General features: G+C 36.8%; 2 long non-coding RNA genes across 3 annotated transcripts; both read left to right on the top strand.

The window, feature by feature from the left end:
* Positions 1–16,871: 16,871 nt before the first annotated feature.
* LOC307157908 lies at positions 16,872–17,569 on the top strand. Its single transcript, XR_013821122.1, has 3 exons — positions 16,872–16,899; positions 17,341–17,391; positions 17,499–17,569. It is a non-coding gene; the product is annotated as an uncharacterized lncRNA (long non-coding RNA).
* A 42-nt stretch (positions 17,570–17,611) lies between these two features.
* Positions 17,612–20,424, top strand: LOC307157907. 2 transcript variants are annotated; one of them, XR_013821120.1, is made up of 5 exons: positions 17,612–17,747; positions 17,842–17,875; positions 17,959–18,045; positions 18,188–18,352; positions 19,839–20,424. It is a non-coding gene; the product is annotated as an uncharacterized lncRNA (long non-coding RNA). The 2 variants fall into 2 exon arrangements; XR_013821121.1 differs by lacking the exon at positions 19,839–20,424 and adding an exon at positions 18,514–18,568.
* Positions 20,425–24,136: the final 3,712 nt, after the last annotated feature.

The raw sequence follows: 24,136 nt of genomic DNA, 5'->3' as shown, positions 1-24,136 counted from the left end.
GCTGGGCTTCTGTTCCTGATGTTGATGTCATCCTTCTTCCTCGTCTCCATCTCCACCAAGATCGTCTCATCTGATCACCAGAAACAACAGCAGGAAAAATCTTCAAAGACATTAGAAAAAGTCAAATATATAGGCAAGGTTTCCTCAGAATATTTTGTAAAGATCATGACAGCCGTCAGCCCTTTTATTTCGCTGATACCAGTTCATGGGGCTCTTATAAGCGCTGTGTGCTCTGTAACAGTGCTAGGAGTATCTAAATTAACCAAACAAGAAAATGGCAATCAAATCCAAGCTCTCATGAATGAATTTGACAATCTTAAAATTCAAATTGACCAAAATCAAGAAGAGCTGAAGTGGAACATCTGGTCAAGTAATTACTACAGTCATGAGAATGATATTAAAACAGCATGGAGAAAGTTAAAGGTTCTGCTGAAAAGTCTTGAAGAGACAAATGATGTCACTGAAAGGAAGAGCCATAAGGATGAATTTGTGAATTTCTACTCAACCTATGAGCCTACCGCTACGAAAATACAGAAATTGATGACCGTTAAAGATCCTACCTTAGGACAGCCCCTAGGAGATCTACTGGCTGAACATGTTAAATGTCATGAAAAGGATATCAGACAATTTACTGTGTTCATCTATAAACTTATCTACAAGGCCAATACAATGAATCAATTCTATTATAAACTCAAGGGCATAGAGTCTGTAGCAAGGGTTGATGAGGAAGCTAAAATTGCATACAAAACAGCATCAGCTATGTTCAAAGTCCACAAGAAGTGCATTGATAACAGTATGGACTACATTAAAAAGGATGTGTTAACACTCATTGACAACAACAAAAAAAGTTCAGATCTAGCCAAAGAAGTTTGTTCATTTCTGGTGAAGGAGTATGACAGGTACGACTGGATGGTTGTTGCATTTAAAACCAAAAAATCGAATACACCCTTTGAGTCCCTGAAGAGTCACGTCTTGACAGGATTCACTGAGGTGACAAAAGGGGGCATTAGTGTGGCTGTCGCCAGACAGGTGAAAGGGTCTCGCACCAAGACAGATTTAGTCAAAGAAACCATTGGCAGCTGCATTAAAGACTCAGTCAAGTGTCATGAGGTAGCAGAGAAACTTGAAAAATGTACTGAAACTATGGAAGGAAAGTCAGTGACTCTGCCTTACACAGCAGTGCATGCCTATTTAAGAAAAGCTCATGACGGCTTCAATACAAATGAAGAAACAGATGAAGACTATGAAGTCAGTGCTGCTCCCGAAGATCAGACTCCTCATATTTATAAAGGGAAGTGTAAGAAACATGGACGTCCGGGTAAAGGCAAGTTTGTTGTTCTGATTAAAAGTGATGAAGAAATAGACGCAAAAGATCCCTGCTCCACACTGGACTGTGGGGGGGCAGGAAGAGGCAAGTGTGTTAAAGTGGAAGGCATGTTCTTGGCAATGTGTGAGTGCGAAACGTCATACTATGGTGAGCACTGTGAGGAGAGCTTAGAGGATTACAAGAAGTACTTAGAGGGAAAGATAGAAGTGGTGGAGAGTACACAACAGGATAAGATCACTAGGCTTTAAAGTGTAGTTTAATGCAAAGACAGTTTGCTGAATAAATGAGAAACATTAGGGCCTGTTATGATCCAGGAAAGAGAGAGAAGCAGCGTTTAGGGTTTCTTGATACTACTTCCACAAAATACCATTGTTTCTGTGTCGTGGCCGGAACTCAACAGGAGTGAAACTAAACTTTAAACACCTTTTCCATTTAATTTGATGTTAAAGAAACCTAATCTGAATATTATTCCCTTCAAACAAACATAACTGAGTGTCATTTCATTTCATGATATTTTATGATACCTAGCTTAATGTTCATATTTCTGTGATGATGTATAAACTTCAGAATAAGGAAATGCATCATCAGGAGTTGAGCTGTAACGCAAACCGCTAAGTAAAGAGAGCCTCTGTCCACAGGCAGGAGGGATTAAAACTTTATTGCATACTCTATGGTATTTTAGCTGAAAAAGTGTAGGGAAAAATAGTTGTAAAGAAAAGTGATTCAAACATAAATTACCAATTCCTGAACATAATGTGCAGAAATCTGTGGTTAAAGTGTGTGAGAATATAAAATTACAGTTATGTTTTATTTGAAATGATTTAAAATTCAATTATGACCTGTGTTGATGTAGATACATCAATACAGGTCATAATTGAATTTTAAATAATTCGAATTGATTTGAATAATTCGAAATGAATTTTAATTTAAATAAATCTTAAATAGTAAATTTCGATTTTTTTTTTTTTTTTTCTTAATTTCTCATTAGACCCCTTGTGGGGAAACAAAGAAAATGCATTTCAGACACATTCCATTATTATTTTTATTTTATTATTATTTGTTTGTTTATGTTTTAAAAATGTTAAAATCTCATGATCACCTCCTGCCTGTCAATTTAATCAGAATTGATAGAGTTTAAACGACATGCTTTTCCTGCTTCAAGCTTCTGTCCTGATTTTGTAAGTTGGTAAAATTAATAATAAAAATCTGTTTTATTGTCATTGGCATGTCTTTTTATTTGCATGTTTACATGTTTTCAAAATACAATAATAATATTCAATATAAAGTTATGTATTTAAAGAAAAAAAATCGAACATTGCGATTAATAGGCTACTGACTAAATTCAATATTTTATGTCCCCGTAATTATTTCAGTGGTTAAATAATAATAATAATTTAAAAAAAAATCTGTGTAATGTATAGGGGAGAGCCGGGACAGTTGAAACACTTTTCAGATAAACGTTTTTTTCTAAGATAAGGTTACAGATAGATTTTTTTTTTTTTTGGTGGTCAACAACTCACATTTGTGTTCTCTTAGTATCTTGTGTTATTCGGTACAAATATAGAATGATTTAAGTAAAAATTGAACGGTAGTTGTGCTTTGTTTCAATCATCCCGCCTAACCAGGGCGATTGAAACACAGGGGTGAAACATAAGTTTAAACGGCAACTATTCATCCAATGCTTGTTTTTATGAACAATAACTGACAAGTAACTTATGTACATATTGTTACAAACATATTTCGTATTAGGAATAAAAGATCCAGCAAAACTGCGGCCTACTGTCCCGTGTCTGTGTCCAGTAACTCAAAAACACTACACAACGCAGAGGCCAAGTATTTCATATCTGCTGTCAGGCCGCACATCACATTTGGCATCGCAAAATTTCACTGCCCAATTTGTCCAAAGGACAAAATAAAATTTGAGGACGGCTTCCAGGCAACAGGCCACCTTCAGTCCCATTTATCCTAGGTGGTAGTACATGGGTGTAACCAAATTATTTTTATTTGATACATTAACTTAGGGCTGGGCGATATATCACATGACATTGTTAGTAGTAAATCGCCATCACCTGCTATGCTAGCGGCGGTCATAATAAGTTACTTGTCAGTTGTTGTTCATAAAAACAAGCATTAGATGAATAGGTGCCATTTAAACTGTTATGTTTCATCCGTCCCATCCCTGTGTTTCAATCACCCCGCTCAGGCGGGACAATTAAAACAAAGCACAACTACCGTTCAAAGTAAATTTTTACTTAAATCATTCTATATTTGTACCGAATAGCACAAGATACTAAGAGAACACAAATGTGTTACTGTTGATCACCAAAAAAAACCAAAAAAAAACACAGAAATAATTACAGGGACATAAAATATTGAATTTAGTCAGTATTAATCACAATGTTAGATTTTTTTACTTTAAATACATCCGTTTATATTGAATATTATTATTTTAAAAACACGTAAAAATGCAAATAAAAAGACATGCCAATGACAATAAAACAGATTTTTATTATTACTTATAGCAAAATCAGGACAGAAGCTTGAAGCAGGAAATACATGTCATTTAAACTCTATCAATTCTGATTAAATTGACAGGCAGGAGGTGATTGTGAGATTTTAACATTTTTAAGACATAAACAAACAAATAATAATAAAATAAAAATAATAATGATTTAAAAAATTACTGCTACTGCTTTTAGGGTTTTGTATCTCTCCCTTTAAGTACTTCTTGTAATCCTCTAAGCTCTCCTCACAGTGCTCACCATAGTATGGCATTTTGCACTCACACATTGCCCGGAACATGCCTTCCACTTTAACACACTTGCCTCTTCCTGCCCCACCACAGTTCAGTTTGGAGCAAGGATATTTTGCCTCTATTTCTTCATTACTTTTAATCAGAACAACAAACTTGCCACTCCCCAGACCTAGATGTTTTTTACACTTCCCTATATAAACAGCAGGAGTCTGATCTTCGGGAGCAGCACTGACTTTATAGCCTTCATCTGTTTCTTCATTTGTATTGTAGCTGTCTTGAGCTTTTCTTAAATAGGCATGCACTGCTGTGTAAGTCCGAGTCACTGACTTTCCTTCCATAGTTTTAGTACATTTGCTGAGTTTCTTTGCTACCTCATGACACTTGACTGACTCATCGATGCACCTGCCAATGGTTTGTTTGACTAAAGCTGTCTTGGTGTGATTCCCTTTCACCTGTCTGGCGACAGCCACACTAATGCCCCCTTTTGTCACCTCAGTAAATCCTGTCAAGACGTGACTGTCCAGGGACTTAAATAATGTATTCGAATATTTGGTTTTAAATGCAACAACCATCCAGTCGTACCTGTCATACTCCTTCACCAGAAATGACCAGACTTCTTTGGCTAGATCTGAACTTTTTTTGGTGTTGTCGATGAGTGTTAACACATCTTTTCTAATATACTCCATACTGTTATCAATGCACTTCTTGTGGACTTTGAACATAGCTGATGCTGCGTCATATGCAATTTCAGCTTCCTCATCAACCTTAGCTTGAGACTCTGTTTTCTTGTATGTATAATAGAATTGATTCATTGAATCCCCCTTGTAGATAAGTTCATAAATGAGCACAGTATATTGTCTGATGACCTTTTCATGACAATTAACATGTTCAGCCAGTAGATCTCCTAGGGGATTTATGAAGGTAGTTCCTTTAGCAGTCAACAATGTCCATAATTTCTTAGTGTCGCCCTGATGTTTTTCGTAGTTCTTCATAAATTCATCCATTTGCCTCTTCTTTTCATTGTCATCTTTTGCCTCCTTAACACTGTGCAGCGTAGTATTCAACATTTTCCAAGCTATGTTAATATTCATCTCTGGCTTGTGATAAGCACTACTTGCCCAGGCCTCCCACTTCTGCTCTACGTGATATTGGTCAAGTTTAATATTAAGATTGTCAAATTCATAAATGAGGTCTTGTAATGAGGTCTCAACATTTATCTTTTTATTTATTTCAGATGCTGTCATCCCTATTAATTCGCACACAGCTCTTATAAGAGCCCCATAAGCTGGTATTGCCGACATAAAAGGGCTGACTGCTTTCATGATCTTTTCAGTTGTCAAGGAAAGCATGGCTATATATTTGACTTTGTCTGATGTCTTTGGAGATTTTTCCTGCAGTTGTTTCTGGTCAGATGAGATGATCTTGGTGGAGACGAGGAAGAAGGACGACATCAACATCAGGAACAGAAGCCCAGCAGACGCCATGGCTGACAACACACAACATGAAATTGTGTATTTATTGCTACAACTCAACTCAAAGCAGTACACACTCAAAATGCTGGGTCAGAAACACATTTTCAACCAAGTACTCCTTTAATATTACAACAACTTTGCATTGGGTTTGTTTTTTGCGTGTATGGCTAATCAGGCCAAAAAGAGACAATAAACTACTAGACATTTTCATGATGTCTACACACATATCAAACTGATCTGAGATGAGGTGTGTATATATGTATAATAAAAAATAAAATAAAAAAGACACCGGTTCATACTAGGTTTACTGAGATTCTCTAGTCTAGAACCATTGAGATTTTGAAACAGTTATGATGTAACAAAGCCTCAATTATTAAAATCAATTGGCTGAACACAAAAGATTCGCTAAGCTTTACCAAGCAGTGTTTTGAAAGTGGCCACTAATTCTCACTCATGACCTTGTTTTCTGACAGATAAGTTTGATCACAGTGTACAGTTTGTGCATTACTGCTGCATGTTTAAATAAAGAGAACAACTTATAAAGATTAATAAGTGGAGAGAGTTCATTACAGTACTGTTGTTGTGGAACTTGGCATGCTGGGTAATCTCTGCAACCCTAGCATTAGCCCAGTGCAAGGTTGTGGCGATATTGTAGTGCTGGATTGAAAATCTGGTTGCTTTCAACCTGTTAGCCTGGCACACAATATTACAGAAGCATAAGTACGGTCTCATCTGAAAGCAGACATTTGTTAGATGTTGTCATTAAGCCAAAATGAATAATTGTCACAAAGAAAAAAAAAAAAAAGTTATATAGAGTTTAAATGTATTGTTATTATAAATTGTAATTATAAAAATATGAAATCTTCATGAAAATATAATTGAAATCAGCCTTGTTGCAATCAAATGCAGTGCAGCTAAAGCCACAGACCTGATTGTTTGATTTCAAATAGGAAAATAACTAAGTTTAATTAAATATTTTTAAGATCATGTTATGTAATTTTATTTTGAGAAGACTTTAAAATGCAAACTGATGTTTATTGTCATCATCTAAGTATCCATTCAGACTATTGTCTCTATTGTTTTATGGTGTAAACGGTCTCATTCAGTTTCAGTCTCCCCTGCACACATTCACACCTCTCCTTCCTGGTTATGGCTCTAAATATTGTTATTCTGTCTTTATTATATTTACTGATGACTTTCTATTCAGTGTTTTAATCCCTCATTTCTTTGATCAAACTTCTCACTTCCCCTTATTTTACTTTGTATCCAAAACCCTTCTTGAAAATAAACATTCCAATGATCTTTACTTTTCAAAATCATTCATAAAACATAATCACTCCTGGTAACAGGTGTATAAGGGCTCTTCAGATATTAAAGTGACAGCAGACATGGCAAGTAAAAATCTGAACCATATAGTAAAAACCAATATAGTAAAAATTGAGCCCTGACATATTGAAGGGCAGGTAAACGTGACATTTATTATAAGGTGAAGTTTATGAGAAGATTGGTTTTAAGTTCACATAAATTAAAAGTTTCATTTTTTAAAGCCTGTTAAATGTTAAAAAATTATAGCTTTCAATGATATATGAATAATGAATAATGTTAAATGGATATAATTAATGGCTAAAATTGAGGGAAAAAACAATTTAACCCTTTCACGCATAGTGGTCACTACAGTGGACAGCTATTAAAAAAGCATTTTCTTGAATTTGCACGGGTTTTTATGGCCAAGTTGCACATCAGCCTCTTCATTGGACCCTGGTGCATCATCCTATAAATTGCAACCAAGTGGCAAGCCGTTGTGTTTCGATTTTTCCCCCCTCCAAACCAAGATGGCCAAGGGTCAGTCAGACATGCCAAGTTGCTCCGGAATATCCACCCATTCCTTCTATCCTAGGAGACTCTTGTAGGTAAAAAAAATATTGCAGCATCAAGCAATATCTAATGAGTCCAATCACAGTAAAATTTTCCAAGTTTTGATTTTAGATTGAGAGAAAACTCTGATTAAAGGGGGGGTGAAATGCTATTTCATGCATACTGAGTTTTTTACACTGTTAAAGAGTTGGATTTCCATGCTAAACATGGGCAAAGTTTCAAAAATTAAATTGTACGTTTGAAGGAGTATTTCTGTTCCAAAAATGCTCCTTCCGGTTTGTCACAAGTTTCGGAAAGTTTTTTTCGAGTATGGGCATGTGTGACGTCAGATGTAACGGAATTTCCTTATACGGGTCCTAAGGGCACTTCTGCCGGAAGAACCGCGTGCGCGCGCACTCGTAGACCAGAGCAAGAGAGCGAAAGCAGTACGCCCATCAAAGCGCTGTGCTCGGCTTTAGGGAAGTCAATGTCACCAAAGAAGTGGGTTTTTGGTTGCCAGGGCAAGACAACCCTGCACAGATTCCCAAAGAACCCAGCGTTAAGGGAGCAGTGGATGGAGTTTGTTTTTTCAGAGCATCAACGGAGGTTGTGCAAGTTTGTTCCCTGCATTTCGACGATGCTTGTTTTATAAACAAAGCCCAGATCGACGGATTTGCAGATCGTCTAATGCTTAAGGATGGAGCAGTCCCAACGATAAAGGTTCGCAGTCGTGCGTTGGAACCGCAGGCGGTGAGTAAAACTGCTTCTATTGTCTCTGTGTGTTGTTAGCTCGGCGCGTTAGCACAGCTTTAGCTTCGCCCACACGGCCCGCCTCCAGACGCTCGTTTTTTTCCGGAAAGACTCGATACAGCCTATCTTTCTTTTATAAATATAATAAAACTAAAGACTTTTTGGAGATATGAAGGATGCAATATTACTCTATAGGTTCTCAAGATTAACAGGAGATTGAGTGAAAATGAGCATTTCACCCCCCCTTTAATCACATGTCCACTGTAGTGGACGTCATGTATCAATTGCTATATTTCAGCTACAATTCATAATTATAATGTGAATATTGTTTTTGAAACTTAAAAACTTAATCTGCAGTGACTTTTTTACTGTAAATAAATGTATTTGTATTATTAGAATGTAATTTTCATTGACATCGAAAAAAGTCATGTAATTACATAATGTATGACACTTGTAATGCATTACTTTACTTGTAACATCAAAAAAGTAATCTGAATGTGTTATGCGTTAGATCAAAAAGTAATCTGATTACGTAATGCATGTTACTTGTAATGCGTTTCCTTACTCATAACATCAAAAAGTAATCTGATTATGTAATGCATGTTACTTGTAATGCGTTTTTTACTCATAACATCAAAAAGTAATCTGATTACGTAATGCATGTTACTTGTAATGCGTTTCTTTACTCATAACATCAAAAAGTTATCTGATTACGTAATGCATGTTACTTGTAATGCGTTTCTTTACTCAACATCAAAAAGTAATCTGATTACGTAATGCATGTTACTTGTAATGCGTTTCTTTACTCATAACATCAAAAAGTAATCTGATTACGTAATGCATGTTACTTGTAATGCGTTTCTTTACTCAACATCAAAAAGTAATCCGATTACGTAATGCATGTTACTTGTAATGCATTTCTTTACTCAACATCAAAAAGTAATCTGATTATGTAATGCATGTTACTTGTAATGCGTTTCTTTACTCATAACATCAAAAAGTAATCTGATTACGTAATGCATGTTACTAGTAATGCGTTTCCTTACTCATAACATCAAAAAGTAATCTGATTACGTAATGCATGTTACTTGTAATGCGTTTCTTTACTCATTGTCATGATCCTGCCATCTAGTCCTTGATGTTCTTTAATTATTGAGGCAGGATCATGACAGACCCATGTTTTATGTGCACACACATGGCCTTTTGCTGGGCCATGTGCTTGTGTTGTCTCGTCATCTAGCCCCGCCCTCCTTGTTATCCTTGTTTAGTCATTATTGTTTCCCCATTATCACCTGTTGCCCTCATCATTAGTCTCCTATTTAATCCCCTTGTGTTTGCTGTCTTGTGTCGGTTCATTGTAATACATTGTGCGATCTATCTGTGAGTGTTCCTGCCAAGTGGATTGTCTAGTGAAGTTCTGATCTTGTATTTGCTGTTTGTTTATTGTCTAGTTAATTGTCAAAGTCATAGTCTAGTTTAGTCACTCGTTGTTCTGTCTAGTCTTGTTTTGCCCCCTCGTGGGCTTTGTTTTCCCTGTTATTTGTATAAAATAAACCTTGTGAGTCCTGCAAACCGTCTGCGATTGGGTTCATCCTTCAACCTCATAACACTCATAACATCAAAAAGTAATCTGATTACGTAATGCATGTTACTTGTAATGCGTTTCCTTACTCATAACATCAAAAAGTAATCTGATTATGTAATGCATGTTACTTGTAATGCGTTTCTTTACTCAACATCAAAAAGTAATCTTATTACGTAATGCGTTTCTTTACTCAACATCAAAAAGTAATCTGATTATGTAATGCATGTTACTTGTAATGTGTTTCTTTACTCAACATCAAAAAGTAATCTTATTATGTAATGCGTTTCTTTACTCAACATCAAAAAGTAATCTGATTACGTAATGCATGTTACTTGTAATGCGTTTCTTTACTCGTTACATCAAAAAGTAATCTGATTAGGTAATGCACATTACTTGTAGTTAATTACTTGTTAGATTAAAAAGTAATCTGATTAGGTAATGCATGTAACAATACATTACACGTAACATAAAAAACAAATCTGATTACGTAATGCATGTTACTTGTAACACATTACTTTACTTGTAACATCAAAAAAGTAATCTGAATGTGTTATGCATGTTACTTGTAATGCGTTACCCATGATCAGCTAATAAGGGTAAATCTCCATACTCTGGTACACTGGAGGGAGCATCTGAGTGGTTTCCACAGTTGTACCTTGACAGGCTGTAGAAAATTCTGATGGAATCACGTCCTCATGTTCTGATATCAAAGATATGCGAAGTGCAACTTGTATGAAGTTGTATGAAGCCTTTGCAATATTTCACATTTATATTTTTTGTATATATTTTATAGTTTTCACATGATTTGATATAATTGTATTGATTAGTTTGTTAAATTCACATACTTTATCTGTTTGATTATTGTCTTATATTTAATACAGTATATCTTCAGTTTAAACCATAACTGCATGCTGTCCACTCAAGTGGACATCTGAAGATCTCTTTGAATTTAAAAAAATAAAAATAAAAATCAATTCTTGTTTTTCATGCCAATAAAAACACATTGAAAAAAAAATCCTGACTGAGGTTATCATAATTAATGCATGAAAGGGTTAATAATGACATTTTTTAAATGTAATAAAGACATCATATCAGTATTGGTATCAGCGATACTGGCCTCACTTTCATTAAAAAAAGAAGCCATTAGACAAATAATTAAAATACAGACTACTGTCTTTGTTGTTTCTATGTTAATATGTTAATTATATGTTACTATGTTAATTATATAATATATGATTACAAATTTTGAGATTAAATGTGAAATTATTCAAATATATTAAAAACTTTAATTTTAGGTTTTATTAATCATGATTAATTACAGAAAATTTGTTAATTGATTGACAGCACTAATATATAGGGGTGTAATGGTACACAAACATGACGGTTCGGTACATACCTCGGTATTGAAGTCATGGTTTGGTATGGGTTCAGCAGAAAACAAAACACAAAATTGCTTCATTTTTTTAATTAAACTTTTTTTCAAATGTTTATATGTGTTTAAATAAATTCTATTATAATTCAAATTTGGAAATAAATCTCAGCTAATGCTGTAAACTATATGGGGAATTTCTTAATTACACATTACTACAATATTAAAGGTTACAATTAACAACAACGTCCAAATCATTAAATTGAGTTGCTATTTATTTTTACATATAATAATCTACACTAAAAAAAAAAAAAAAAAAAAAAACATGGCCTGTAAATTGCACATAAAGCAGGTTTTGCATTAACTTCTAAATCTAATTATAAAGTAAATGTTCTACTCCAATTATTTTTTTGGAAATATAATAATTTACACAGTGGCTGTCATAACTTGAATTCATGACAAATTTATTTAAATCCATGTAAAATGTAAACTAGTAAAACCTCAGCAAACTGAAAGACAGACCTGAAGCTGGAGACTCAAGAGAAGGTCTGCTTGATATCAGGATGGTCCGCAAGCTGGTTGGTCAATAGGCTGGAAGTTGTTTGTTGGATGTGATGTTGGTTTGTAGGTCTCAGAAGAAGCCTCTGATCTCTGAGCTCAACAGTCCAGAACCAGAGCTTTTATAGGAAGCTCATTGGCCACACCTTCAACACCTGGATGATTCTTCATTTTTTGGTTGGCAGAGCTGCAAAGAAAAGAAGCTTTGCCTTTTACACTGTCAGAAAAAAACATGCAAACGTGTACCTTTAATATGAAGTGAAGGAAGGTGACATGACATGTTGCCAAATATGGTGTCCCATATTTGGAATTTGTGCTCAGCATTTTTACTTTAGCGTCCGGGGAGCAATTGGGGGAGTATTGCTTAAAGGTCCCCTAAAATAAATATATATATATATATATATATATATATATATATATATATATATATATATATATATATATATATATAAATATATATATATATATATATATATATATATATATATATATATATATATATATAAACTATATCATAACCTTAAGCCTAACTTATTCATACAAAAAAAAAAGCTTTAAAGACCCACTCCGATGAAAATCATGTTTTTCTAGGTGTTAACATGTTCTTGTGGCATTTTTCTGATGTTAGAGGACATATCTTGAGAAAAATAAGTTCAAAGTTGTATTTCTGAGTATTTCTGCATTCAAATGAATCAGTAGCAGACGCTAAAATGCCAGCTAAAATAGACTGGAGTTGTGACGTAGTAACTCCACTGGGCGGTGCCACAAGCTCATACTCCCCTCCGCCCCCGCCCCCGCCCGCGCGGCTCAGGTTCTGAGGAGTAGAGAAGACGATGGCGGATCAACACCTATGTGCGGTAGCGGGTTGCAATGCTAACTGTACGTTCACACCGCCGCCGACTTGAGCGGCAAAGAAGCTCTGGCCGCCCTGTCAAGGACGCTTGTCAAAAAGTACGAGGAAGCTTGTTGACGCTTTGGCCGCTCTGACGTAGCAGCATTCTATGTTCGATCATGGGAGAAGAGAAGTGTCACACCATGAAAAGTAAACAAAATAAACAAGCAATACATTGACACTAGAAACCTTTTATAATGACAGCATTTGTATAACCGTTTTGGTCACATTATTATTTATTATTATTAATAGTGAGTGCGCGCGCGCGGCCGAGGCTCTCTCTCTCTCTCTCTGCGTTCTTATATGCCCTGTCAAGCGCGCCCTGTTAAACTGGCAGGACTTAAAAACACATGCAAATGATAAACTTTCACTCTGATGGTTAAACTGCAATTAATCCGATAATGATAGGAAACCCAGCAACGGCGATGATCAGCTTCTCCTCCGTTTTCTCGGAAGCTCAAGTCGGCGGCGGTGTGAACGAGGGGGAGGGTCGTCTCCGTGCCAACGGCTCCCCCCACAACGCAGAGGCGAATTGCTAATGAGCTACTGCCGCTCTGCCCCAGATAGCAAAAAATATCTGCACGGCTTCTTTTTGCCGCCGGCCCCAAGCTGTCGGCTATAGGTGCGCCCCGCTGGCGGAGATGAAACGTTTGCCGCCGAATACGTCACTCCCATTTCTTGCGAGATGCCACCGGCGAACAGCCGCCGGGCCGCCGACTTCATTCTCTCTGACGGCTGCCGCCGTCTAAATGAACCGCGGCTGGCTGGCGGCAAGTCGCTTTGAAATCGACCAGCCATGAGTGAAACTGACAGCATTTTAACTACTTTTCACATTTAAAGCGATTATAATTATTATGTGAATTATATCAATTTTTGTTGTTGTTGTTGCTTCAAAGCCATTAGGGGTTAACAGATTTGACTCTGATTCCATGATAAGGTTTAGGAAATTACATTTAAATTACTTTGAAACTCTGAAGCGATAGCAGATATGTAAAATATATAGAATTATTTTATTCACTTAAGGTGACAATTCTTTACATTTCTTATGCACAATTTGAGATGCACCAATAGACCAAAAAGAATTCCTTTTGTAAAACTTACTTGGCAATAAATATCTTTCTGATTCTGATTAGTTTTTAAAATAAATATTTAATTCCCCAGATAGCAAACTGACATTGAACCAACATGGAAACGACGTCTCTCCTGACATTGAAACAACATCACTTTGCTCATCGAATTAACGTTGAATCAACGTCAGACACGCCATTCAACCGCATTTCAACATTGAATCAATGTTTTATTTTCAACGTAATAAATAGTAAAGATTGATCCAACGTTGAAATTTGATTGATGATTGATACTAACCTTTACAACTAAGAATCAACGTTGAATCGACGTCTGCCTGCTATCTGGGTCATGGTATGAACAATTTAGCAGAATAAATGGATGAAGTTAGATTTTTCACCAATGCTTGAAATCAGTGAACAGTGAACGATATCTGCAACTTGGCCAAAATCTTGGGTTTGCTTTATATTTTTTTTATTAATTTGCAACCATGGTAATGTCTATGAGAAACATGAAAATCCCTGTTTTGACCTGAAGGATAAAGTGAAATATTTAGAAATATTTTGTCTCTCTGTCACTCCAGGAAATTGTGGTTATGTCTTTCATTGTTTTACAAGCTCAATTTTTAATTTATTTTACCTTTTACATGTATAAGGGATTACTTTGCAGTTTGCAATTGCGAGTTTTGCGACCTGTACAAATGTTTAAGAAAGTGTTAAAGCACAAACAGAGAAGTACCTCCACCGGTCGAAAGGGGCAGCACCTAAAAAACTGAAGCAGATTTACTCGTCTCGTCACACGGTTTCAGTATTTGGAGCACAGTCTATGATTTGGAGAGAGGAAATATACGATCTCTTAAGTAAGTACATTTTTCCTTTTTGTGTAACGCAATATTACTATGTTCATTTTGACATTGTTTTTAGTTCTTCTTCTTAAAATCTGTTCTTGCCTAACTAGTCAAGCTAAAGTAAGTTAGCCTTGTTTGCAAAGTTTCCGCCATGTTTCTGACATAGCTAGGCTAACGTTAGTTAGTTTCTTCCTGGCGTTGAGTTTTTTTCTTCTTCTAAGTATGTTTAACTGATGTTTATACAAGTGTGAGTACATGTGGTTTAAGATAGTATTGGTCAGTCGAATTACTAACGTTACAGTTCCTGAACTACGGACAATTATTCTGCCGCCTACGTGGGAATGGTAACGTTATCAAAATCTTCACGACAAGAAAGACTGATCAGTATAACTTGTGTTGTTTTCTAACTAAACATAATTATGATGCTAGTCTACACAGCAAAAACTCCAGTGTTAAATTAACTCTCCTGGGAGTTTATATGGTTCCAGAGTCAGTGTTAAAATATGAGTGTTAAATTAACACTCAAGAGTGTTAAAGTTAATGAGCTAATTAAGTGATTAATTGAGTGATGATTGAGCATTATTGAAGACACCTGATGTTAACAAGCAGAATCACTGAAGGAGAAAATCTATTTTTTTTTAAGACACCGTTGTGGAGATCAGTGTTTGATTTAGTTGGGCTCTTGACCCTTAAACTGTTAACATTGGATTTTGTTTGGTTGTTGTATCTGAGTTATAACTCTCAGATGAACAAAGAGAAAAGTTGATCAGGTGGTGTTGGTTATGTTTTGACATAATCATAATTTGACCTGAATCACTGAACTCATTTAGAGTCTAATCTCTGACTAAGATGTATATTGTTGATTACAGCATCACTGTGATTCTACAGCATAAGGTCCAGAATTTTCTAAATAATCTAAAGGATTTCTGAAAAGTTGTTCTGATAAAACAAATCTTTCTTTAAGGCACACACAGACATCAAGAATCAGTGTATGAATCTCAACAATGGTGACAAACAGAATATTCAATTAGGGAAAGGAAATTACTAGATCATAATTTATTCATACCGCAATTGCATGATGGGAGCCATGAATGAGTTGTGATTGGTTGCACTGCAACTTGCTTTATTATTGTCACCATTGTTGAGATTCACAGTCTGATTCTTGATGTCTGTGTGTCCAAATAAAAACATTCTCTAAGTCTTTTTATCAGAACATTTTTTAAGACATATTTTGGATTATATTGATAATGATGAAAATAATTTGCAGTAGAATCAAAGGCTGCTGTATATCAACAAGATAGACCTAACTCTCTAAATAAGAGTTGATATTCAGGCTAAGTTATGATTGTCAAATCATAACCAACACCACCTGATCACCTTTTCTCTTTGTTCATCTGAGAGTTATAACTCAGATATAACAACCAAACAAAATCTAAAGTTAATGATTTAAGGATCAAGAGCCCAACTAAAGCAAACACTGATCTCCATAACGGTGTTTTAAAAATTAGATTTTCTCCTTCAGTGATTCTGCTTGTTAACATCAGGTGTCTTCAATATTGGTCAATTATCACTCAATGAATCACTTAATTGGCTCATTAACTTTAACACTCTTGAGTGTTAATTTAACACTCATATTTTAACACTGACTCTGGAGCCATATAAACTCCCAGGAGAGTTAATTTAACACTGGACTTTTTGCTGTGTAGATTACAGTGTTCGCTACCACATGCTGTTTCACCTTTTTTACACACTGAGTTCAAGCATGTTCTAACGTTACATGTTGAAATGTATCTAGCTACAGGTAGCCAAACTTTACATCTAGAAAGACTTAGTTTAACTTTTGGTGTTTTCTTACAAAAATAACGATGTATATAGGTTGTTTATATTATTTTGTTTGTCTGAACATGGTTTTCTGTTGATCCACTTGTGAAAATTACTGCTTTTTCGAAGGGGTGGGCATTTTAATGTTGTTGATTTTGCCTGAAAAAAATAATCAAAAAGTATACTTTATGCTAATGTGTCTTCTATTTTAGATGCTTCACTTTGTTCAGTTTATCAACAAGGAGGATCTGCCATTTGCAGTGGTTCCGCAAGAGTGGCTCAGCGAAGGGCATGTGCCATTGGCCCCCATTTAACCTCCGCAAAAAAGACAAAGGAACAATTTAGCCATCCGCTGCACACCTCCACACAGCACCTGGGAGAAACATCATTTTAAGTTCATGAAGGGTGCAGGTAAATGGGTCTGACTTGTGCATTTGATTTTCCTTTATTTCATCTGTGTAATTTATTTGTCTGTTTATTGTGGATAACGGACTCTTTCATTTATTATTATTATTATTATTATTATCATCAAATATCTGTTTCCTCTTTCTAAGAACCAAGTTTCTCCCCAGTAATCCAGAATCCGCCAAGAGTTTGAGTACAAGTAAGTGATGTTATTTGTGAAGTTTTTTGTCTTGGAAACTATTGCTTCTATTTAAAGTTGGCATGAACCGGAAGTTACAAACGACTTTTCTCCAGTGTTGTGACGTATTTCCAAGTGAAGAGAATATTGAATAGAGGAGCAGGGTTTTACTCTAGCGCTCCTCCTCTCCATCTCTGCTCATAGCAGACTAATGGTTTGAGGGGAGTTGCTACGCCCTCACGCCATTGCTCATGACTGGAAGAGAAGTCGTTTCGAGGGGGGAGGGAAGGGTAACGTATTTGATTAAAGATTATAAGGGTACATGAATAAATAAAAAAAGTGCACAGATGAATCATTTACATAAACACTACAATATTACATATAAAAATACAAATTGTAAAATTTGATTTCATGCTGACTTTAAGATGATGAATCCTTTAATCATAATCTGTTTTTCACTAGGACACTTGATGGGATTCGCTGCAGCAGTTTCTGGATGAAAGGTGTTGAGGTGTGTTGTACATTCCATTCTCTTGCACAGTTCAATTATTGTTTCATTACTGAATATGCAATACTCTGCATTGAAATGAAAGCTGTTATGTTTGCTCCCCCAGCTCAAGTACTAAGCTTTACACCCCCGGCAGCAAATTTACCCTTGCAGCATATGGGTGAAAACTATGGAGGTATGTAATACGTTGCGCTTAACTAAGTGTTAAATTTAAGTCCAATTCATTAAATGTATGCAATAACTTCAAACATATTTTTACATGTCAATGATTATCAATAGGAGGGAGAAAGTCATTGATCTATTGTTGGCCCTTGTACTCCAATGGCATCTCGTGTCAAGCATGAAGTTTTCAGCTGTGAAGGTATATTCTAGCCCTATGTCTTAATGTCCAGTGTTTTAACAGTATTGAAAATAGTGCCTTTAGTTGTTTGTTTTATTTTATTTTTTAAATGTAGAACCAAGCCCTGAGGGAAAGCAATGCACGAGCAGGTGAGAACTTGCCCTGTTTCTTAAATTGTACTTTTTTGTGTGTGATGTAAGTCCAAAATTACCATATGCCTTTCATTTTGTAGCTTCGGATGACAGCGGCTTACTTCAAGAGTAGGTGAAGCAAGTTCAACAAACAATGTTGAAGACGTTTGCTTGCACTGGGCAATCAGGTACAACTTGCAAACAGCACCTGTGGTTGTTGGTTTAATTCCCACTGGGGCTACCTGTACATGTAGTAGACCTAGATATAAATGTCATAGTTTAGTAGTTGAGGGACCAGGACTGACTATTTTATTCTGGGAAACCCTGTAGGTGCAGATCAGACCCTTATGCTGTGACGTCTTGCAGAGTTTGGCGATGTTGTGTCTGTTGGAGTTACTCCTGTCAGGGGATCTGTTACTCCCCCTACACACCCAGGAAGATTTGCCGGTTCTTGACAACAGTTTGAAGCAGGATAAAAAGCTCCAGGAACAACTTGTAAGTTTGCTGATTATAACGCCGTAGAGTAATCTAAAAAGTAAAATTTAAGATTGTATACTGCATATATTACAGTCTGAATCCTTAGCCTTTCACATTTTTAATTTATTTATGAGAAGCTTCAGAGAAATGTAATTTGTAACACTTTTTTGGATTTTCAGCTTGGTGTAGGGGATAAAGCATGTTTTAGAGACATGTTCCTTTAGACCAGGGTTCCTCAATAGGCGGCCCGCGGGCCACATCCGGCCCGTGAGAGAAAAATGTTTGGCCCGCGCTTATTTCAAGGTTGTCATGGTAACATCAGCGTAAGCACGTCACTGGCGTTAAAATTCAAACGCTGTATCTGACAGCATTCACGCACATCGAAAATATGGCAAGTGTTAAGAAAAGAAAAGTGAACATGTTTAATTTTTTAACGGTCCTCCACGACGACGGCGCGCGAGTGGGTGAGGGAGAGTGAGTGAGAGTGTGTGTTCGCGAGTGAGTGAGTGAGTGAGTGAGCGAGTGTGTGAGAGAGAGAGAGAGAGAGAGAGAGAGAGAGAGAGAGAGAGAGAGAGAGAGAGAGAGAGAGAGAGAGAGAGTGAGTGCGTGTAACCTATGTGAGTGAGTGCGTGTATGAGTGCGAGTGAGTGAGTGAGTGAGTGAGTGTGTGTGTGTGTGTGAGTGCGTGTGTGAGTGCATGTATGTGAGTGAGGGTGTGTAGCCTATATGTGCGAGTGAATGAGTGTGTGAGTGAGACGGCTCGCGATGACTGGTCGGAAAACAATGTGTAGTCTGACATGTTTCTTGTCCACAACATGACAAGATTTTTAGGAGTCAAAATCGTGTAATCTGAACCAGGCATAAGGCTGATAATATCAAACGCCATTTAAACTCATTGCACTGCAATTTTAACAGCAATTTTCCTGAACATTTTGAGAGTCGCAAACAGAAGGTAACACAATTGGTAGCAGCTTACAAGCAATCAGTTGCTGTTATTCATAAAACCACATCCATACAGGAGAATGCCACCGCAGCATCCTTACGTGTGGCTTGGAACCTGGCAAACAAGGCCAAAATTTCTGGACATGGAGATCCAGGGTTGTTATTTGTTCATTTGTTTTTAATATCCACCATGCAAAGTTCTTTAGTTTTCTTTATCTGAATACAAAAATGCTGATAATTGCTTGAATAAAACAGACTAATGAGAAAAATAAAATAATAAATAAAATCAGAATAATTATATTGTGATTTGTGACTCTTTTAACAAAACAACAACAACAACAATAATAGCAGAAGAGCAAACATTAAGGTCATAACATTTTGATCGGTGGCCCTTGGCTTTGTATTGTCGGCAGAATTTGGCCCTTGGTAAAAACCAATTGAGGAACCCTGCTTTAGACCATTGTTCAAAGTAAGTTGAATATTTTTTTAATTATATTTTAAGTAGATGTGTATGGCCTCATGCAATTCAAATGAAATGACAGATCTATATTTTCTAAATTAGCCATCCGGATGAACTCAGCAACCCAGGATGCCACTGATGCGGTCTAGGTTAATGTTTCACGTTACCTGAAAGGAGCATCTGACCGTGAAGGCAGAAAAAGGCACCGCACAGCTGAGAGGGACCCACAGCCGACCACTTGGGCTGACTACTGAAACCCCAGAATCACTGACAACTGGAATCCTTTCTTTATCTTGCAGTCAGTAACATCAAGACCCCTAAAGAAGTCAGAAGTGTCACACTATACTCACTCACTGTGGAAATTACTTTCTTTTTTTTCTTTTTTCAAATAATGCTTGTAAGTCCTTGTGCCACAGGTCAGCATTGCAGTTATAATGGTCTATTCTACTCCAGAGCTTTACTATAAATTACTACCACTTATCCTATTGTTAGAAATGGCTTGTAAATGTGATGTCATACTTTGATTTATTTGGTATCCTGCACATTATTTGGTATCAAGTATTCTCTTTAATTGTCATAATGTTTACTGGTAATTTGTTTCACCCTAGAGCTGTCCTCTTTATATGAACAATTATTGTAAGAGTTGTAATTTGCTTCTAAGGCTGATTTTATTTTTTATTTTTAACCAAAATTTAATTAGAAACCTGCATGTTAGTATATTGATTTATATATTTTTCTGTTATGTTTCAGTGATCTGACACATCTTGTTTAAAATACAGTTACTGTACTTTGAAATGTGGAATAAAAATGGCAAATGGATATTTGTCTGGTTTGAGCAATCATTATTCTTGATAAACTGCATGCTATATATATATATATAGCCAGAATAAGCGGCGGCTGATCGCTCGAAAATAGCGCTTGCCTCCGGCGGGCCGCGGAAGGGCCGCCTGCAATATAAAGGCGGCGGAACGGTGGTTGGCCCGCGGGCCGGCCGCGGAACGAAGGCGGTAGGAAGGCGGCAGCCGCTTTTTAAGCGGCAGTGCGCCGTCCAACGTGTTTGCGATGTCGCCATTCTGCCGCTTATACTGCCGCCGGAGCACCGACGGTGGTCCGCCGACTCATTGCTATCTGGGGCTGAAGCAAAGTCCCAGAAAACGGCACAGGTTTTGTGATTTTGGCTAAAAACGGCATAATCATCATTTAAAGACCACTGAGAATGTTTAAAAATAGCTCAAAATATGAAAAAGTTAGGCTTAAGGTTATGAATAAGCTGGTGTGTTCCAAACAAATGACAAAATTCGCATTTAGGAGATATAAGCATTCAAAACTTACAGTCCCTCACTTCCGCCATAATGGATCACAGATTTTTATGACGTCACAGTGGACTAGAGCTTAGATCGTGCCCGGAAAAAAATCAAGCCAGACCCTACCCGAGCCCGTGCACGCTGTGTCCGAACCCGGCTCGACACATGTCTGTAATTATGAGCCAGAGCCCGATTTAAACCCGAACATTTTTTTATACGTGGGCCGTTATAACTGACGTTGTCAACTACAATTCCGAGTTGTTTGAACTACAGAAATCTGTTTAGAATTATCTCAATGAATAATGCAACAAGGACGAAGCATGTAAACTGCATTGTTTGTTTATTTAGAATGGAATGGATCGCAAATGGATCCGAATGAAGAAACGTTAAAAAAAAAAAAAAAAAAAAAAAAAACGCACTTAATGCACTCGACAAAGCCAACACATATTTTATCACTGCCCACAACTATTTTAAAATGGTTCCATACCTCTGACTTTCCTCCAAACTTGCTCAAAGTTAATTCTCCTGTTTTTTTTGTTTTTTTTATTTAAGTGTTCAGATGGCTGTGCTGCCCAGAGGTACCTAGAACAAGTTGTCTTTGGAATCTACATTATTAAAGCAACACTAAGTAACATTTTTTACCTTAAAGGGGGGGTGAAATGCTCATTTTCACTCAATCTCCTGTTAATCTTGAGAACCTATAGAGTAGTATTGCATCCTTCATATCTCCAAAAAAGTCTTTAGTTTTATTATATTTATAAAAGAAAGATAGGCTGTACCGAGTCTTTCCGGAAAAAAACGAGCGTCTGGAGGCGGACCGTGTGGGCGAAGCTAAAGCTGTGCTAACGCGCCGAGCTAACAACACACAGAGACATTAGAAGCAGTTTTACTCACCGCCTGTGACCGCGAACCTTTATCATTGTGACTGCTCCATCCTTAAGCATTAGACGATCTGCAAATCCGTCGATCTGGGCTTTGTTTATAAAACAATCATCGATGATGCTCTGAAAAAACAAACTCCATCCACTGGTCCCTTAACGCTGGGTTCTTTGGGAATCTGTGCAGGGTTGTCTTGCCCTGGCAACCAAAAACCCACTTCTTTGGTGACATTGACTTCCCAAATTAAGCCGAGCACAGCGCTTTGATGGCGAACTGCTTTCACTCTTGTCTCTTGCTCTGGTCTACGAGTGCGCGCGCGCCCGCGCTATTCATGGAGAAGTGCCCTTAGGACCCATATAAGGAAATTCCGCCCCAGCTGACGTCACACAGACCCATACTCGAAAAAAACTTTCCGAAACTTGTGACAAACCGGAAGGAAGATTTTTGGCACAGAAATACTCCTTCAAACGTACAATTTAATTTTTTAAACTTTGTCCGTCTTTAGCATGGGAATCCAACTCTTTAACAGTGTAAAAAACTCAGTATGCATGAAATAGCATTTCACCCCCCCTTTAAAATAATGTTTCCAAAATCGTATCAGTGGTTCATCAAGTCGTAACATGGTGAAAGGCACTTCTGGATTTGCTTTGCGGCCCTATATTTGCTATAACCACACTATGCAAGTTTGCCAAACCGGGTCGCGTTTCTGTAGTTCGAATGAGACATAAGAAAACTACAAATTTGACTTGCTTTACGTCAAGCGTTACAATAGTCATTATTTAGTTTTTCCTCGTTTCTGATGTCGCAATACATCATACTTTCATGAAATTCATGCAACATTACTTGTCTGTGGATATTGTTCATTCAAAGCCGGTGCTAGATAAACAGCGGGCGGCGAAATGATTTTCGACAGCGGTAATGGACAATTCCGCTTCCAACCTGTAGGGCGACCGTAGAGGAAAAGTTCCTTAATGTTGCTTTAATGTAGAGGGAGGTGATGCCACCACCACTCCAGCTGATGTTGGAATAGTGATTGAGGGTGTTGAAGTGCTTCACGACTTGGGAGACATCGCTTCTGCATGTGCACTCTTAATGGGTGTCATATATGCAATCAGAATCAGAATCAGAATCAGAAAGAGCTTTATTGCCAAGTATGCTTGCGCATACAAGGAATTTGTCTTGGTGACAGTAGCTTCCAGTACACATACAATATAAAGTGACAAGACAAGTGACAAGTAACATAGGTATAAATAAAAAAATTAAAATAAAAGATTATAAATTATAAATATATATAAAGTAAAGTTATAAGGTGCTATAATGAAATGTCTGAGGGAAGTATTGCACATGTTTGTTCCACAGTAGGGGAACATTTAAGTGTTCATGAGGTAGATGGCCTGGGGAAAGAAACTTTTCCTGTGTCTGGTTGTTTTTGTGCTCGGTGCTCGGTGCTCAATGAACCTCAGTTATCCCCAGGAACTGAAAGCGTTCTTTGCGGTGCTTCAGAAAATATATACTTTTTTGCACTTGAAACCATTTAATTGAAAACCACTTAAGTTTATATACTTTTTTTTTTTTTTTGTGACACACCACTGTTATGGGTGACATGTTTCTTTGTCATGTAAAGCGTTTCCAGAGCTTTTTGTTGTTTTTCTACAGCATTAATGCTGCGGGAGGTGATGCCACCACCACTAATGTTGGAATAGTGATTAAGAATGTTGATGTGCTTCACGACCTGGGAGTTTATATACCTTTTTTTGGTTGTTTTTTTGTGACACAGTGACCACTGTTCTGGTGACATGTGTCTTTGTAGCGTGTACAGATGTTTAAAAACAAACTGAGTGAACCAATATTAAGCACTTAAAAGTTTGTGGAGTGAAACCATTTAATTGAAAAACACTTGAAAGATTATATAACTTTTTTTCTTTTTTTTTTTGTGACATGCACCACTGTTCTGGGTGACATGCATGTAAAGCGTGTCCAGAGTATATTTTTTTTAAGGTAAAGATAACCCACTTTAAATGCTGCCACTCATGGGTATGTTTAACTGTTTTTCCTTTTGTAAAACAGAATTTGATAAACAGTTGTGTTGTTGATAAACTCTTGTGTTGGTGAATAAAGGAACTAACAAATGTTCAGTTGAGTTTACTTAAGTCATTTATGTGGAACCTGTTGGCAAATAGAGTTAATTCAACCTAACTAGTAAATATTAAAAGTTAG

This window comes from Squalius cephalus (assembly GCF_949319135.1).
Source record: "Squalius cephalus genome assembly, chromosome: 4".
In the NCBI taxonomy this organism is placed as follows: Eukaryota; Metazoa; Chordata; class Actinopteri; order Cypriniformes; family Leuciscidae; genus Squalius; species Squalius cephalus.
This window is presented reverse-complemented; position numbering and strand designations above follow the sequence as displayed.